Source organism: Tursiops truncatus, chromosome 10 (assembly GCF_011762595.2).
Source record: "Tursiops truncatus isolate mTurTru1 chromosome 10, mTurTru1.mat.Y, whole genome shotgun sequence".
NCBI classification, from domain to species: domain Eukaryota; kingdom Metazoa; phylum Chordata; class Mammalia; order Artiodactyla; family Delphinidae; genus Tursiops; species Tursiops truncatus.
The window spans coordinates 54,157,391-54,174,274 of NC_047043.1; the positions used below are offsets into that span (position 1 = coordinate 54,157,391).

Sequence of the window (16,884 nt, forward strand, 5' to 3'; positions counted from 1 at the left end):
GGCAAAAATACCTCATAGGTGATTCAGTATATTTTCGATTGCACCACCTTAGGACGTGTAGATGTATGGTTGTTCAACTCTTAGTGATGTTACAATTGATCAGTGGGTCCAGGTGTTATAAACCCAATCCATCCATATAACTCTATCCATCAATCTTTCACTTAATGGGTTTAGCAACCATCGATGATTGTCATTTAAATCTGATATTTTTTTTTGAGTCTCCGAAATGATGAGTTTTTAAATCATTCCTTTTACATTTATTAGTTGGAAATATTTCATACAAAAGGACTTTTCCTTAACTCTTTGGCTACCCTAAAATACAATTTGTACAAGAAAGGCAGAATAAATGTTTTATTTACCGATTACCATTAATGCATAATTTAGCAACTTACTGTAACAACTTATAGGTAAGTTGTAAGTTCTTTCTTTTCTTAATATCACTATAAACTTGTGGATGTTAACATCACTGATGTGATAAATGATTTAGAAAAGTTCTGTAGGCAATGGTGAACCACCAAAGGCAGTTCCCAACTTTCAAATGTAAAGCACACCTGCAAATGTATCTAACAATCAAACAATAAACTTCCTTGGTTTAGGAGGAATCCTTTCCTACAGAGCTAAAAAGTAAGGTCGAAATCTCTAAACATAGCTAAACTTTTAGCTATGACATTGAACAATGAATATTTCCAAGATTCTGCTTGGTCTCTGATTTTCTTCTTTCCTTCACTGTCTACAGGCCTTCATTTCATGAATGTCTCATCGTCTGGTTGAGGCTAGACACTCACTGCTTCTGGCACACTTAAGGATTTCATCTTTACATCATTCACACTACACTTACAAGATCTACATTTCCTATAACTAGTATTTGTACTTTCATTTTTATAAAATAAGAGCAAGTAAATACTCGAATAATTTTTTCTTTTTTTTAATTGAAGTATAGTTGATTTACTATGTTGTATTAGTTCCAGCACAGTGATTCAGTTATATATATATATTCTTTTTCAGATTCTTTTCCCTTATAGGTTAATACAAAATATTGAGTATAGTTCCCTGTGCTATACACTAGGTCCTTGTTGGTTATCGATTTTATACATAGTAGTGTGTATATGTTAATCCCAGCCTCCTAATTTATCCCTCCTTTCCCTTTGGTAACCACGAGTTTGTTATCTATGTGTGTGAATACTCAAATAATTGAACGCTGCTCTAATAATTGAAAAGTAGCGTGTGGACAGCAATGGGGATGAGGCTCAGACTGAAGCATGGACCAGCAGTGAGTGGCACCGTGGGAGAGTTCAACATGCTTGTCAGCTGATGTGCCAAGGCCAGAATTTATTCTGTAAAAGGAGGGTTGGGTATTTTGGTGGGGAGTACATGAAACTGCTATTGAATATGACACACTGGGTTTGCTGTCAGCTTACTCATTATATCTCCACTAGACAGTCAGTTAGTTAGTTAGTTCTAGGAGGGCAGGAGCCGCACTTGTATTGTTCATTTACTCCCAAGCATCCAGGACATGCTTTTTTGTTTTAAATGAAAGAATAAATGATGTATGCCAAGCAAGAGAAAAATCTACAATGGTTTTGAGCAGTGAGAATCATAATTAGATCTATTTTTCAGTTGTATCTGTTGCATATTTTTGACTCTGGGGTATTGGTATTATAAACTCCTTTCTTTAAAAATTAATTTATCTGGGACTTCCCTGGCGGTCCAGTAGTTAAGACTTTACCTTCCAATGCAGGGGCTGCGGGTTTGATCCCTGGTCAGGGAGCTAACATCCCACGTGCCTCTGGGCCAAAAAACCAAAAAAAACATAAAACAGGAGCAATATTGTAACAAACTCAATAAAGACTTTAAAAATGGTCCACATCAAGAAAAAATCTTTAAAAATTAATTTATTTGAGACAGATGTAGTACATTTCATCTAGGAATATTTTGAAAAGTAAACAATCAAGTCAAATCACTGATAATTTCATTTCTTAAGGTTAACATTTGGGTATCTCATCCTGTAATTCTCTATGTATAATATTAAGAATACTGGAATCATCCAGAACATATTGTTCAGTAACCTACTTTTAACATTTAAATACATGCTTAACACTATCCTATGTTACCTTTTCCTGCAATAGAAAATTTAAAAGTAACCAGACCTGGGCTTCCCTGGTGGCGCAGTGGTTAAGAATTGCCTGCCAATGCAGGGGATTGGCAGGGACATGGGTTCGAGCCCTGGTCCGGGAAGATCCCACATGCCGCAGAGCAACTAAGCCCGTGCGCCACAACTATTGAGCCTGCACTCTAGAGCCCGCAAGCCACAACTCCTGAGCCCATGTGCTACAACTGCTGAAGCCCATGCGCCTAGAGCCCGTGCTCCGCAACAAGAGAAGTCACTGCAATGAGAAGCCCACACACCGCAACGAAGAGTAGCCCCCGCTCACCACAACCAGAGAAAGCCTGCACACAGAACGAAGACCCAACACAGTCAAAAATAAATAAATTAAATAAATAAATTTAAAAGTAACCAGACCCAAATCCAGTTTCTAAACATGAAATTCTGATGAACAGGACCACAGAGCAGTGATTCTGATCAGAATTGTGCTTGTTAATAAAAGCAGGCTATTCCGTGGCACACACAGCTCCAGGATGTGAGATTAACTTCAACAACCATTCATTTAGATTTGGTTTGATTTTCGGCCAGTCTTATGACCAACTTGAAGCAGGTCCTAGGACAGAGAATGTTATGTTTGGTGTCCAGGGAAGCAGCAAAGTAGAGGAACCACCCCAAATTCCAGACAAATAGATAGAGTCAACATTCTCTTTATAGCAAAGTTATCCATTTACTGCAGCAAAATTTAAACTAAAATGTTAAAAATGCCACATAAATTTGGTCAGACATCTTGTGGGGAAAGTAACCTGTTAGTATAGAAAGGAATGGAAACGGTGAACCTGAAAAGAAGCTGAAAAGACATATTTGTAGATACATTTTGCTTTCAGGATTCTACACTATGTAAATGTCCTTCTAGAAGATGAATTTAGGCTGATTCATTGTCACTTGCTTCTGCAGTGGTTTTCCAGGCACCTTAGCTAGCAGCCACCCTGCCTGCAGGCTGTTGAGGGCAAAAAAATATGTTTCAGGCAGACTGACAATAGGAAATAATTGTAGGACAAGAAACTACCTGCAATACCTAAGTGGGAGTATCCTGGAAAGTGTTGTGCTGAAATATTGACCCTTCCAGCTGGTTAACTTTGAGGTTCATGCATTTACTTTTGGTGAGGTTCACTCAGCAATAACAAGTGAATATATGACAGCCTAGTGATTCATGGGGAAATAAAGTATTGCATACAGAATCGGAAAAGATTCAACATGAGTGCATGGCATTACTGACTTCTTTTAAAAGCTTAAGGAAGGAACAATGTTTAGGCCTTTTGAGTTACCAGGTGTAGAATGCATTGTTTTTTGACATCACTATCCAGTTCCTTGTTTTGGTGACAGCAACCTATTTTTTTTCCCAGGGAACCACTCCTCTTCTATATTCCATGCTGTTTGGGTGAACCGGAGGTGAAGCATATGACGCATATTTGGCCAATCACAGCACAGAATTTTCCTAGCTCAGTAATTTGTTAAGGGATGGGCAGTTAACCAGGTTGGTTCAATTAGTGAATCCAGGACTACTGGGAAGGATTTCTTTCTTGCCGGACTTGGACTGGGGTGGAGGTACACTTTGAAGTTGTTGGGAACTGTCTTGCTATCACGTGAAGTTTGAGTATAAAGCTAATATGGAGGAGGGCTGAGCCTTTTTTTTTTTTTTCCCCAAGAAGGCTCTCTCTTATTCATCCAAAGTGATATGGGCGTGAGGGGCAAAAGACTGAAAATTGTAAGTCTACCCTTATTTTCGTTAAGTGTTTACGAAGCTACAAGTGTCCAAATTAAATATTTGTAAGAAAATTGATGCTTTATGATAACAACAAACTCTACATTCCAATAATTTATTATATGAGCATTGTAAAATGTCTTTGTGATATGGCACTGTGGAGTGTGTAAAAGAAAATAGATCTTTTCTCAAGAAATGTATAATCTGTTTAGATAAGACCAACATTAAAACACAAAACCCTTTAGAATGCAAGTGAATAGCAGATAGTGATGCATATAAATATTCTGAATGGTAATATAATGTAACTGGTAACTACAAACAAAACTAGCCTAGAGGGCTTCCCTGGTGGCGCAGTGGTTGAGAGTCCGCCTGCCGATGCAGAGGACGCGGGTTCGTGCCCCAGTCCAGGAGGATCCCACATGCCGCGGAGCGGCTGGGACTGTGAGCCATGGCTGCTGGGCCTGCGCATCCGGAGCCTGTGCTCCGCAACAGGAGAGGCCACAACAGTGAGAGGCCCGCGTACCGCAAAAAAAAAAAACACAAAAAAACAAAAAAAAACTAGCCTAGAACAAAAAGCATGACAGGCTTTAGGCTAAACTGAGTATTTTCATTTAATTCTCAAGGCACTGATCTTTATATCTTAGTCTTTAGGTGGATTCATACATTTGTATTTCCTACCTGGATGGTTCCTGTGAATTAGATTTGTATATTCAATTGCCTATTTGATGTCTCCACTTAGATGGCATCTAAGACAGGCATCACAAACTCACCTTGTCCAAAAAGTCTTTTCCTCCAAACCTGTTTGAATAGACTGCCTTTCAGATTTCAGTAGATGACAACCCCATCCTTCCAGTGGCTCAGGTCTAAACGTTAAGTGTTATCTTTTTTCTCACATCTGGCAGCCATTCTATAAGCAAAGCTTACTGGCTCTATCTTCAAAATATATTTGGAATCTAACCACTTCTTACTATCTTCACTACTATCTGAATTATTGCAATACTGGTCTTCCTGATCTCATCCTCCCCCCCCTAAAGTCTGTTTACAATCCAGCAGCGGAAAGTCTTCTCATTTTATTAGGAAAAATTTAAAGGATACAGCAAAGTTGAAAAATTTTACAGTGATCCCTCTGTATACCAGTAACAGAGCAGTCCTTTTCAAGATGACAGATTGTATAGCTCCTCTGCTCAAAACTCCTCAACAGCTTACATCATTCAGAGGAAAAGCCAATTTCTTACCGTGGTCTACAAGACCCAGCACGCTCTGGTCCCTACTACCATTCCTCCCTCTTGTCGATTACTCTTCAGCCACACTGGCCTCCTCTTTGCTCCTCAAACATGGTAAGTACATTCTTGCTTTAGGGCCTTTGCGCTTGCTTTCCCTTAGCTTGGGATGCTCTCCCCACCACAAATTTGCACAGCTTGCCTCTTTCTTTGCATCACCTCATTAGGTCTTCTCTGACTCTTCCAAATATTAGGTTGAACAGTATAACACTAATGTCATCCTACCAGGCTGTACCACATAAACTTAATATCATCCTGAGGTTAAAAAGAAAAAAGATATAAAAAGATCAGTACTTTCATACAGTTCAAACTAATAAAATAGCAACAGCACCCCACCCTCTTATTCTTACCTGGGTTCCAATATTCTTGATAGCACTTCCCACCATCTTATGTACTATTTATGTATTGTCTGTAAGAGCCTCAAAGACAGGGAGTCTGTGCATTTTGTCCACCACTGTGTACTCAGTGTGCAGACCAGTGCTTGGCCTATAGTGCGCACCCACGTCACATTTATTTAAAGAATGAATTCTTTACACTGAAGCTAGAGTGATCATTTAAAACCACAAAGTCTGATCATGTCATTCCTACTAAAACCTCTTCAATTCATTTGCATTGCTTTCAAAACAAAGATAAGAATCCTTAGGAAGCCTGTAAGGCCCTGCATGGTGGGCCTTTGGTTCTCTAGACTCATCTCACATTATCTCCCTCATTTCTTTATAGACCCTGAGACTGCTTGTCCCATCCTGAGGTCTTTATGTTCTTCCTTTCTCTTCCCTAACTTCTGCACTGAGTTCACTCTGAAGCAGTTTTAAATCTTGGCTCAGAGCATCTCTTGCTAGGAGAAGTCATTTCTGATACTTCTGATTAGGTTGAGTTCCACTTTCATGCCCTTGATTCCTGTGGTCAAAAGCTGGAAGAAGGACCTTTGTGTTTTCTTTGAAGAAATAATTCAGCCAAGAGACCAAGATTGTGTAAAAGATAAAAGCATTTATTAGAAACAAAGTACGTGTGGAAGGAACAAAGTATGTGTGAAAAAAGAAATATGTGTGGAACACACAGTGAGCTCAGAGTGAGTTGCCCCCAGTAGGGGCAGCTTAGATTGCTTATTAGGGGCAGTTTTTTGAAACACAAAAAGAAACTAAAAGTCTAACGATAGCAAGATGTCAGTTTCTTAGTTTTAATAATGTATTATAGGTTATGTAAGATGCTGCCAATGGGGGAAACTGGGTAAAGAGTACACAGGACTTGTCTGTACTATTTTTGTAACTTCTTGTGAGTCTATAGTTATTCCCCTCCCCACCCCCAAAAATAGGAAAGCAAGAAAAAAATAGGAAATCTAGATAAGAAATAATGTTTGGAAAGAGAGCTTAAAGCAAATATACATAGTCAGCAGTCACAGACTGTTGCTTTGCTAGGTTTCCATAGGTTTGTAAGGAGTTAACCAAAATTTTAAAAAGTCTTTCAAAGTATGCTACATATACACTTTACTAATAAAAATACTAGGCTCTGAAAAGTAGCATCCTATTTTTAATGTTTGAACTAATGTTTTGCAGAGATGTGTGTAGAGTGAAACATAGTGTTGTGTTTGCAAAAGTCAATTTTGTGAAAGCCACAAAAATGAGTGTTTGCTCTTGAGAAAGGAAAATTTGTATTTCTTGACATCATCAAAGAAAAATGTGAAGGATCTGATATGAAATGAACAAAAATGTACAGATCCTACCACCTCATTGCTCAAAACCATATAAACACTTTCAAAATTTTCCTTCATCTATTAATATGTCCCTAGAGCGGACAGCCCACACAGACCTGGGGGCATTCACATGTCAGAATTATTCCATAAAGATTTGGGAACACATATTTTTGGCAGAAAGAATGTGCAGGGAAAGACCGTTGTGAAACAGTTCAGAGTGATGCATTTAGTCAGGATCCCCTTGCAATGACAAAATGTTAGTGTCATACTTTATAACATTCTTGGGAGCCTTTAAAAGACACAGGCCATCATGAACTTTTGTTTTGTTTTGTTTTCGGTACGCGGGCCTCTCACTGTTGTGGCCTCTCCCGTTGTGGAGCACAGGCTCCGGACGCGCAGGCTCAGTGGCCATGGCTCACGGGCCCAGCCGCTCCGCGGCATGTGGGGTCCTCCTGGACCGGGGCACGAACCCGTGTCCCCTGCATCGGCAGGCAGACTCTCAACCACTGCGCCACCAGGGAAGCCCTGAACTTCTTTTTAATATTTATTTATTTGGATGCGCCAGGTCTTAGTTGCGGCATGCAGGATCTTTAGTTGCTGCATATGGGATCTAGTTCCCTGACCAGGGATCGAACCCAGGCCCCCTGCATTGGGAGTGCGGAGTCTTAGCCACTGGACCACCAGGGAAGTCCCCATTGTGAACTTTAAAACAAGTGGAATAGTTTTTTTGGCAACAGATGGCAAATATCCTATAGTGGGAGAAGTAAAAGTACAGAGAAGTTCCAAAATTGCCTCATACCACTCTACCTTAAAGTATACTCTCATAATAAAATTATAAGAGCAATATAGAAATTTGCTTGGCCGCACACTTCATTTATATTTCCTTTTTAAGTATTAAAGTACAGCAATATAGCATAAAGTAAAAGGGGAATTAGGGCCAGAAAGACTAGAGTTTCAAATTCTGACTCTCAGCTACTAGTTTTGTTACCTTAGGCAAGTCATAATTGCTCTGAATCTCAATGTCTTTGTTACTAAAATGGGTATAATAATCTCCATATCTCAAGGCTGGTCCTAGTACTGAAAGGGATAATATATTTAATAGCTTAGTACAATGCTGTGCAAATAGTAGGTAGTCAATAAGTGTGAGCTTCCTCCCAGTTTTCCCAGAAGATATGGCAAAACCTTTCTTTCTCTGTTAGTTTGCTATGAGCCAAAACAAGTGGCTAAGGAGTAAAATTTTAGAAAGCAAGAGCATCTAATCCTAATATTACCCAATCTTTCCATTAATTATGCAGTTATATAAACTTAAATATTTAATAAACATTATTGGATTTATTGGTATTATTCAGGTACCTGAATAGGTTCTCTCTTGAAAGTCCTCTTTTTATTTTATCTTTAACTGATTTAGCAAAAATATGTCATTAATCCTTTTATTTAGATCATAACATAGTATGATCTTTTGGGAATATTAAGCCCCTATTGATCCCAGGTGAAAACCATAGTTTCAGTGTTTGCTGACAGGTCTGAGAAAAATAGTGACATGGAAAGAGAAAGTGCGAGGTTAGAGATTTTGTCTTTCAAGGCTGATGGTATGATAATTCTCCTGTGGTGAAGCCACCTGTTGATGTCTCACTGCCTAGAGACCAAAGTTCCCTAATTCATGCCTCCCTCGCAGTGCCATACTCCATCCAGCCCTCATGAACTCTAAAGGGAGAGCAAGCCTTCTGAAATCGCAGGGGTTGGCAGCAGAGAAGCAGCCCTTGGAAGGCATTAGAGCCAGGTTCTTAACATGGAATTGTGGGCTTTTTCAGGGGGTTCTGGAACCTACAGTCCCTGGATGTAAAGTGGTGTCGAAGTGTATTTCGTGCCTTCTTCCCAGGAGGTTGCTCAACTACCACTTCCCTCTAGAGGTCTTCTCCAACCATCCCATCCTGCCAGAGGTCTCGCCCACAAAATCTCTAATCACCTTTGTGTATTTACTGCGGAGCCGCATCGCAATCTGCCATTGCCTTGTTTGCTTAAATCCGTCTACCCTACTAGAAGATGAGCTTCCCAAAGCGCAGGACCCGGTCTTTCTCCAGGGCCTTGAACCTGGTGGATCTCGAGAGATACTTCCGGAATGAAGGACAGGTCCGTGTCCATCAGATATTTAACGGACTCTATATTCTTCCCCCCTCGCCCCCAGCATTCTTCTACGGAAATCATTTCAAAATCATTCATTTTGGAAATAAGGCTTTCAGCATTTCGACCACACCCACCCACCTTCGTTCCTACCGTTAGAACTGCCACCCGGGCCCACTCACCCAAGCCCACTAGGCCGGACAGTTTGGAGGTAACCAGGGCAGGGGCTGCCTCGAACGGGCACGCGCATCAATTCACATTCCCGGACCCGGTCCTGGGTCGGAGGGGTTGGGTGGGCCCCGCGGGCCCGGAGGAGCCACCTCGGGAGGCCACCCGGGCCTCCACCTTACCCGCGGTCCGAAACTTCTTCCCCACAGGCGGTGCGCAGCCGGTGGCTGGGGGAAAAGCCCGTCCCACAGCGCGCGCTACCGCGACCACAACTGCTTCCGGGTGAGCGGGTCGTAGACACTGTGGCCCCGCCCCTCCTCCGCCTCCGCCGCCCGCCGCTCGGGCTGCGGCTCCTCCTGGGGGCCGGTTCCCGCTGTCTCAGCCGCGGCGCCTAGGGACATCGGCGTGACTGACCGACCGGCTGCCGCGCCGGGAGCCGCCGCATCCAGCCCGGCCCGCCTGGCCGGGGACCCAGGACTCAGTCCGTCCCCCGCGCCCCTCGCCCTTCGCCCCGGCGAGCTCCCGGCCGGCGAGCTGCGCTCCGGCCCTTCCCGGGCGGCGTCGCAGCCATAGCCCGCGCCCGGAGACAGGTAAGGGCCGCTCCTCCCGCCGGCCTGGAGGGGAGCGGGGAGCGGGGCCACCTTCCCGGCCTCTGCAGCCTGGCGAGGTCCGCGCCGCCGCGGACTCCTGCTAGGGGCCGGGCCCCCAGGCGGACCCTGGGGTCGAGGTTGCCCCCTGCCTGCGGCGTCCTCGGGCTTCACGCCGGGTCTCGAACGCGCAGCCTCGGTCCGCGAGCAGGGACGGCGTTACTCCCATTGTGGGAGAAATGAACTCGGGCCGCTGTCTCTCCGCTTCGAGTGCTCAGGGCTCCTTCTCCTGCACCCCGGACGCGGCACTCCCTCGGTTCTGTACCCGTCCGGCCACCCCGGGGAAGGGTGTCAGGCCGGTGGAGGGCGTAGCGCTTTTGTGGGATTTTTTTTCTTCCTCCTTGACCCGAGCTGAAGCGCGGGCATAACAGGCGCTTGTTAGGAGTGTCAGGGTTAATGCTTGACTAATGCGAGGTGTTATTCACACCCAGATTGTTAAGCTATATAGCTCCAGCCAGGCCTGCTTCTCGTGCTCGTGGATATCCCGCAGGAAGCCGGAGGACCTAAGGAAACCCGTGTCTTTTTCTTTCTTCGAGGGGACGGAAAAGTGCAAGTGTTTGCTTTACTTTTTCCACCGTGGGAGTTACAAATATAAGGCTGCGGAGACCTGGCCAGGGAAATGTTGCATCCTAAACTGTAACTCTTTGTAGCGTATTTTCTTTGAGTTTCCACTTAATGACTCAGCATTTCTGCCCTAAAAAGAAAAGCTGCAGCGTAGGTTCATTGATTAAAAGATAATATGTAAGGATAACAGTGCCCGTTACTTTTTTATGGCATCACAATGGGAAGAGAATGTGGATACAGTAATGGAACCACAGAGATGGAGAGCAGGGTGTGGATGGATCAGTTCTTAATTAGTGTTTAAAATAACATTGTTTCAAGGTAAAATGTTTATTTGGGGGATGCTTCTGTATGAAGAGGTGCAATTGTTGGAAAAGGCAAAGTGTTGCAGGTAAGGGTTAGTTGGCAGGGACTTGGCGTTTGCTGTGGTTTGAAGGTCTTGCAGAATTAACCGTTTAACAAACATCATGCTCTGTTTAACACATGTAGAGATGATGACCCAGTATTATACTCATGTAGAATAAGAATTTCGGAAAGTGTGATTCATTTAGGAAGTTAGGTCACTCGCTTTGTGAATCATTGATATGCATATTAAACTTGGAATAGAGGAAAGCTAGAGGTTTGTTACTGCCTGTTTAATTAGATGCCCTTGCTCATAGGAAGTGTTGTATTGATGCTTTGTTAGGTTTGTTGCTGCATATTTATTGTCGTGAAGTATGGTAAGGAAATAAAAAGTGAACTTTTGCAGAAGCTTTGGATTTAGAATAGTTTGTTAGTTCCTAAGTGGATTGTTGTGATTTTACCCACTTTCTTTTTTTTGCCAAATGTGGGAAGATAAATAAAGGAAGGTAAGCGTCTAGAAACAAAATAAATATCGGTGAAAAGGAGAGCTACATCTTTAAGGCAGGAAAAACTTCACTGAAAGAACCTGCGGTACACAGAAGAGTCTTGAGTGAAAGGCCTTACCCATTTGGGGGAATCTGCCCTTAAAGATGTGCAATGAGACTATACTGAGCTCATATTTAAGTTCTGATGGAGAAGAAAGTGTGTATTGAAGTGGTGATTCATTATTGGAATGAATTCATTTTAAACTAGAAATAACTTTTTATTGCAGAAATGTAATTTGATCATTTTGGCTTTTAACGTGTTACTAAGCAAAATGACTTTGAATCACAGCGTTCTTGATACTCTTAGCCTTCTTTTCTTTTTCTTTTTGGAAGTCAGCTTATTTTACCTTGATTTTGATTTATAAGGAACTTTAGTTAGTTATCAGTTGTAACGTAATGGTAAGTTTACCCTGTTGGTCTTGCTTACTAAATTCCTTTAATTCTTTGACTAAATTTCCGCATCTTATTTCCTTCGATATCCATTCTTATATTCAGAGCGTTCCCTAATGTTGCTTTTGATTTGTGTCCAGCTAATAGTGACTTAAGAGTTTCAGTTTCCAGTGAACAACTATTCCCTTTTGGAAAATCCCTTGTGGAAACCGCCTGAACTGACAGTCCTGATAGGTAGATATGCAAGAGAAGCCTTCTTAGGTCAGGATTTAAGCATCTCCACAATGACGGAAAAAAGTGATACGGGGAATATATTTGGCAAAGTAGAGTCTTTTTCTCTCAAAACAAAACCAAAAACTGATCTTTACTAGAAATGAGAGAGAGGGAGCAGTTTCTTGCAAAACTGTTTGTGTATTGTTTACCCTGCTCCTAGTTGGAAGAGGAACAGAATTGATGATAATATATATATTTTAAAAAACTCCCTATAGCGTGTTGGGAATGTCGATGAGGATCATTTTAGAGGAAATACAGTTCTTCTGTCCTCAGCATAGAAGCACTTTCCATTGCACCTACATAGAGACCATTTCATAGCCTTTTCCTTTTAGGTGGTTGCTTTCTCTCTGGAGAATCTGAACGGAGAGATGGTCCTTTAACAGGAAAACTGTACCACCTTATCCAGTTTGCAAATAAAGACTTTATGACCATCATTCAAAACTCAACTTTTAAAACTTCAGAAGGAAGGAATTGAGCAAAATTTACCCTGTGAGTAAAATAACTTTGGCTTTTTCTCCATTCTTTCCTTTAAGGTAATAGATAGGATACCATTAGTAATGATTTTTTGTGTGTTGCACATTGTGCTTTCACTTTAAAAACTTTTTGGCCTACAATAAATTAATCCACACTTAAAAGGAATCAAACACTGGGCTAAAAACTGGGTTTATTATATGCTAATACTTTTTCATTTATTCTATTATATCTTTATTTTGGTTGGGGAATGGAGAGAGAATTCTGTTTCTTGTAGAAGCTCTGAGATTTGCTCCATATGTATGCTTCTGTTTTGGTCTAGTGGTGGGGAGAGCAGTAGATAAGAATACAGGGGGTTAAGAAGAGGGAAGGGACTTCCTTGGTGGTGCAGTGGTTAAGAATCTGCCTGCCAGTGCAGGGGACATGGGTTCGATCCCTGGTCCTGGAAGATCCCACATGCTGCAGAGCAAATAAGCCCATGTGCAAACCCAATGAAGCCATAAATAAATAAATTAATTAATTAATTTTTTTAAAAAAAAAGAAGAGGGAAGAAATGGCATCCATAGAAGGGGAGTGCTCACTTCATGGGTTCAGTAGATGTTTGTGGGACTTTTTAAAATTGCTAAACATTTAAAAAGAAAATGTTATATGGTGAAAAGGAAGTTTTCTTTCCACAATAAACTTCTAACCTTCTTCCCCCACCCCCTACGCTGACTACATAATCCAAGCAACCACTCTTAATGGTTTCCTGTGTATCTCTCTCCAAATTTTCTCTTGCATATATAATCACCTATGTTTAGGAGGAATGTCCTATACTTTTCATTCTTACCTTTGATATGTCTTAGAGATCGTTGTATATTAGCACATATGTCCATCTAATTTTTAAAAAGAATGGATGTCCTGCCTAGTGTAGATGAACCATAGCTTGTTCATTTTCCATAACTTATTTTAACATTCCCTATTGACAGACATTTAGGTTGTTTTTAGCTTTCCACTAACACTGCTGTAAGGAACAACTCATATGTAAATCTTTGCTCTAGTGCATAAGTGTGTATATGGAATTTACTTCTGAAAGTGTGAATGTAAGTTTGGGAATTAAATTGTGAAATTTTAAAAATTTATTTCAAGCTTATATTGGGATTTATTTTATAATAGAAGTTACCTTTTTCTTAACCTTGTAGGAGAAAAGAGTGCTTAATTGCTTTGTATTCTTTATCCTCACAATTTAAAAATATACTGTAAATGTATTTTATAAGGTAATTTTCAACATTTTAGAGTGACAGCTGGGTAATTTTATTTATACAGGTAAAGATAAAAGTACTGTACCTTGAAGACTGTGCTATTACAGACGAACTACTTCATTTATATTTGGTAATACTAGTTAAATGAGTGCCTTTTGTAGCAGCTTGATTGTTTTAGGATTTGATGACCAATATCAATTAAAAACATTGTATATAGTTTTATTTCTTGCCCTGCAGAAGTCTGCTGCCATATTATTAGTCACATGGGAAATAAATGGCCTACCTTCTCTCTTCCTTTATCTTCCATAGCCTAGTCTATTCCTAATAAAATAAACCTCTTTGGGGTTTGAGATCCAAAATCCTTTTGCAAACCAAAGTGCTATTGATGGATTAATTTCTCAAGGCAAAAGGTAGGTACAGATTTAGTCTTTATTCTTCAAAGTGTTTGTGAACAGAATAAGGGAGGTTTACATTTTTAATTTCAATGTTATACAGCTCACTCATGACCGGGAGGAGGTTCAGGAATCTTTGCCCTTTTAAAATGAGAGAGACTAGTGGAAAAAAAAAGTGCTGAGGGACTAACATATGAGGATGAAGTTGGAATTTATGAGTGGCAGTTTCCCTGGCTGGTGCCCAGGGTCTATTCTGAGGCCTTGTCAAAGCTCGTCTGACAGAACCCACCACATAACCACAATCTATCCTGGCCCCACTGCAAGTCAGGAAGGCCTGCGGTTTAGGAAAAGTGGCAACAACAGAAGAGGGAGCTTATAAAGGACATTTGCCTTCAGAAGATTAAGGCTAAGTTTTGGGGTGAAAATGTGCTTAGCATGCGTATCCTAGGATCCAGTTTTTTTTGGTCTTCCCTTTTTAGGGAATGAGCATGATTAAGGAGAACTAACGAGGCCAGCATTTTAGAAAAATGTGCACAAAGAGGAGCACAGGATTGTACCAGTATTGATGTCATGTCTGGTTCTGAGAGTGTTTGGCGGGGATCAGTCAAATGTTTTACAACAGGGGAAAGACATTACTGTTACCCACACAGGGAGGTCATGCCCCGAGTTGAAATGGTAGTCCAATTCAGAGACCTTCACACTTGTCCCTGGGATCAAAAGGACACTGGGAATGATGGGCTGTTTTACAGGATTATTTTGAGTTTATACAGAGAAATCAGCTTCTTCCCAAATTCTCATTCTCTTCTTCCCATAGAACTGTACAGTAGCATGTGTAATATCAGGAAGTTATCTCTTTAAACTCTTGCTTATTACCAGATGCTGTGTCCCAGCATAGCTGCCTTTCTGTACCAGGTGCTTTCTCATGAAAACCTTGGTCTTTCTGTACTAAGTGAATAAAGTACTTGGGTTTGAAGTTCTTTAACTGATCTCACTTCTTAGGCTAGAAAGCAGTTAAAGAGCTTAGTGTGTCAGTCTTTTGATCAAGGTTCATGTCACCGTATTTATCCGCAGCCTTGGATTAGAGTGGAGGTTGTTTGAAGAATTTGGCATACAGACTTCATTTATAGATGCAAAGCCCGCAGTTAGTTTCCTTTCTTTTGCCTTAGGTTAGGTTGGCACTCCAGGAAACTGAGTTTTTCTTGCCCTCAGAAATTTGGATTGTTAGCATTTGATGATGATGATGTATTTAGTATTCAGTGTGAGGAGAAAAAATAATAGGAATCTTTTTCTCTCTTCTCTATTCCTATTATCGGGTTTATTCCTATTATCTTGTTATATCCCTTCCCTGTTTCGGCCTTCCCCTCCTCCTCCTAAAAGAGTGGGATTAGAACAGAGCAGAGGGGAGAGAGCGGAAAAGAGGTTGGGAAAACCTTGGAGTGCAGCGGCTTATCAGAGTGTTTTTATTTTCTCAGAAGTAGATTATTACTTTAAAATCATAGTCATCTTTTTCCAGTGCTTTCAATTTGAACCCTCTATATCTTAGTTTTCTTTCATTATGAACACCAAAATTTTAACTACTTTTGATACAAAATGTCTTTACTGCTTTAGGAAACAAATTTAACTTTTAAGTTGCTTATTCTGATCACTTTGTTATTCTTTCTACATCTCCCACTTTGCTCAATAGAAACATTTTAACAGCTAGGAGCAGTTTTTTGGCTGTCTGATTTCTGCCTTAAGTAGAGTATGCTGTGTGCAGAGGATTAGGATGTTAAAATGTTTATTTCTCTGTTAAATGGTTTAATCATTTATGATAACAAACAATATAATTATTGTATTTATTGTAATATTTATTGTATAATTACAATATAATTAGTAAGCATACATGTTGTTTCTATTAAAAAAAAAAAGAGAAGTATTCCAGTTAAGTGATGCATAGATTATAGGGCTAAAAATAGGGGGGGAAAATTCATTGTAGGTTTAGATTAGATATTTTTCCCGTATCATGGTTATCACTATGTCTAAGTAGATAGTCAAGGAAATAAGAGGGTTGCTGTCCTCCTGTCTTACTACACTCATCTTTTGCTCTCTATCCAAAGTGGTTTTTTAGTTGTGGTAAAATACACATAACATAAAATTTACCATTTTCAGCATTTTAAAGTATACAATTCATTGGCATTAAGTACATTCACATTGTTGTGCAGCCATCACCAACATCCATCCCCAGAAATTTTTCATCCTCCCAAGTGAAAACTCTGTGCTCATTAAACAATAATCCTCATTCCCCCCAGCCTCTGGTAACCACTATTCTACCTTCTGTCCCTATGAATTTGACTACTGTAGGTACCTCATATAAGTGGACTCATGTAGTATTTGTCTTTTAAAAACTAGTTTATTTCCCTTAGCAAATGTCCTCAAGCTTCATCCATGTTGTAGCATGTATGAAAATTTCACTCCTTTTTGAAGCTGAATAATATTTCATCATATAGATATAGATATATAGCATATTTTGTTTATCCATTCACCTGTTAATGGACATTTGGGTTGCTTCCACCTTTTGACTATTGTGAATAATGCTGCTACGAACACAAGTGTATATCTGTTTGAGTCCATCCTTTCATTTCTTTTGGGTATATATCCATAAATGGAATTGCTGGATCATATAGTAATTCTGTGTTTAATGTTTTGAAGAATTGCCGTACCATTTTCCACAGCAGCTGCACCATTTTACAGTGTACAGGGTTGTAATATCTCTGCATCCTTGACACACTTAATTATTCTCTCTTTCTTTCTATCTTTCTTTCTTTTTAAAAATAATAGCCATTCTAATGGGTATGAGGTGCTATCTCATTGTGTTTTTTTTTTTTTTTTTTTCTTTTTTTTTTTTTGCTGCATGCGGG

At 40.5% G+C, this 16,884-nt stretch overlaps 1 protein-coding gene and 1 long non-coding RNA gene across 13 annotated transcripts in view; one reads left to right on the forward strand and one right to left on the reverse strand.

Annotated features, from left to right (window-relative positions):
- Positions 1–4,921: 4,921 nt before the first annotated feature.
- Positions 4,922–9,373, reverse strand: LOC109552015 (uncharacterized). Its single transcript, XR_002178739.3, has 2 exons — positions 9,140–9,373; positions 4,922–5,401 (listed from the first exon to the last, which is right to left on the reverse strand). It is a non-coding gene; the product is annotated as an uncharacterized lncRNA (long non-coding RNA).
- Positions 9,374–9,520: 147 nt separating this feature from the next.
- LRRFIP2 (LRR binding FLII interacting protein 2) overlaps positions 9,521–16,884 on the forward strand; it is a 117,920-nt gene continuing 110,556 nt past the window's right edge. For 2 of the 12 annotated variants that reach the window (XM_073810980.1, XM_073810979.1), the window contains exon 1: positions 9,527–9,715. The gene's annotated coding sequence lies outside the window, so the exon portion shown is untranslated. Of the gene's footprint in view, positions 9,716–16,884 lie in introns of all 12 variants that reach the window. The other 10 variants (XM_073810982.1, XM_073810983.1, XM_073810990.1 and 7 more) reach the window with 9 other exon arrangements.